Source organism: Dipteris shenzhenensis, chromosome 12 (assembly GCF_047967505.1).
Source record: "Dipteris shenzhenensis isolate YYH24624 ecotype China chromosome 12, Dip_SZ_1.0, whole genome shotgun sequence".
Taxonomy (NCBI): domain Eukaryota; kingdom Viridiplantae; phylum Streptophyta; class Polypodiopsida; order Gleicheniales; family Dipteridaceae; genus Dipteris; species Dipteris shenzhenensis.
The window spans coordinates 43,252,027-43,254,369 of NC_141607.1; the positions used below are offsets into that span (position 1 = coordinate 43,252,027).

The 2,343-nt window shown below is 37.1% G+C and overlaps 1 pseudogene; it reads right to left on the bottom strand.

Moving 5' to 3' along the window:
• Positions 1–221: 221 nt before the first annotated feature.
• Positions 222–2,026, bottom strand: LOC147896254 (uncharacterized; annotated as a pseudogene).
• Between the last annotated feature and the right edge of the window lie 317 nt (positions 2,027–2,343).

Sequence of the window (2,343 nt, forward strand, 5' to 3'; positions counted from 1 at the left end):
GAATTATATCTCAAGAAAAGTTTGTATTCAAGTTTATCTTAAGGTATTTGACTTACAAAAAATGTAGAATTTTGCCTCAAGAACTAGCCCAACTCCTTATGCGATACATGTGACGTATCATTATCTGAAACCAAAATTAGCCAAGGATGATCCTTAGATGATGTAGCTCATTATAAGACATTTTGGAAAGTTTCATCTTGCATGAAAAATGCAAAGTAAACTTACCTAGCACTTTTCAAGAAGTCATTAAAAACTTTGTAGTCATTCTCATCTAGCTGGTACTTGTCTATTCTTACAATATATGTCAAATAATATATGTCAAATTTGCTAATGCAATAATTGTTTCAATGTCCACCATGTTTAAGTCTGTCAAATCATAAGTAAACATTTGTGCTCCTTTTGCCCTTTGATACCATCCAAGCTGAACTTCCAAACCTTGGGGCCTATCTGCTAAATCAAAGCCACACTTATAATCCACGTACCTCCCTTAGACTTTCTTCCTCATCTTTTGAACTCTTCCTAAGTACCATGTACCATGAGTTGCATCCATCTTCCTCGTGATTGTAGCTTTGCCATTTCTTTTCATGTGTTGATTTCCTTGTCCTTTTGTGTCATCATGAAAGTATACAGCACAGTCACAACCTATGCCAAATAAATTTCCATTTGATGATTGTGCTTTTGCTTCATGGTTGAAGTAAACACCTTGCTTTACCCTTGTGAGTCTATCTTTTGACAAGGTTGGACATCCATTGAGTTGGCTCACCAATGTTGACTTGAAAATAAACTTTCCGTCCACCTCTACAATGGGGCTAATGTTTTTCTTAGGGGGCATGTTTCTTGTTTCCTTCAAAATGTCATCAATTTCATGTCTAATCTCACTAAGTGTAATAACCTCTTCGCTTTCATTGCTATTCTCGTCCATAGTTTCTTCTTCACCACATGGCTCCACAAAGTCATCATTCTCATCAGCTTCTCCCATTTCAGCATCTAGCTTACACCATGTAGACCCTGCATCCAACCAAGGTTGAAACCACCATTTCAAGTCTTCAGCCTTGCTAGGTTTCAAATCCAAAGACTCGCATAGTATGTGAGCTTGTTGTAAGCCCTCCTTTAATGCATCAATCATCTTTTCATCAGAAGAAACACTCTCATAGTCACCTAGATTTTCTTCAATCATCCCTTCTTGTTTGTTCAAATGTTTCCATATATGCTCTTGCTTTTTATGAGCCCTAGAGAAAGTTAGACCATTTTGAGCACACTCATGCATGGCAATTTTATTCAAGCTACCAATGCTATGTAGAAGATCTCCAAGATCAAATGCTCTTTCTTGCCCAATCATGCCTCCAACTTTACTAAAATAGATTTCAGCAGCATCAGAACCGGTAAGTTGTAGTGGACACTTCAGATTAGGACAAAAATCTCGAAACATCTTTATGAGCAATACAACAAAATGACAAGAAAGCATGCAGTCCATATAAGCCTCCTTACTGATGAAATTTTTCTTCAAGGTGTAGGTTGGATGGTGATGAATCCATAGTCGCCAAATTTTGAAAAAGAAGACTACCTTGGCTGCAAGCACCACACGCTCCTTCAAGATCAAATATGGTGACAAGAAAATATCAATATAATCAGCAACAATCATCAAATAGGCCTCAGTCCCCTTCATACTTCTTTCTTTTTTTTGAAGTTTTCTCAAACATTTCTGTACTTGTCTACTTGCAATCCTTTGAGTTGCTCCCCAATTTTGTCGATCATTCCTTTGAATATCTCCATCTCGTAGCTTGTGCTCCTCAATTGAAAAAGAATTGTAAACAATAGATACATGATTTAGTGTGATCCAAACACATCCAATTGCTAGTTGTCGAGTAGGACTATCAAGTGGGCTTGTAAGTTTCTTTCCACAGTGTACAAAGTCTTGATCATGAAGGCCATACACATTTCCTCCTATAATTTTTGCTCTTAAATTCCATCCACACCAATTGATAGCAAAAGGTTGTTCGCTTTTCTCCAAATAGTCTTCAAGCATCAACTTTCGTCTTCTACTATCTCCATCTGAAGCATGTCCAATTATGGGTCCAACTTTATCTTTCAGGTTTGCATTCCACATGGTCTCCAAAAGATTCCATTGGTTCCTTACAAAATCACTATCAAAACGATTGCATGTGCAATGCACAATCAAAGCCAATCGTGGAAGAAGATCATGAAGAGGATTAACAATCAAAAGTCTAGCATAATGACCTATGATATGATTTTGAAAGACATCTATAATATTCGAGTATCCTTGTGAGCCTTCACCAACAACAATGGAGTCATTTGATGAGCATTGACGATATTCTCCTTTCT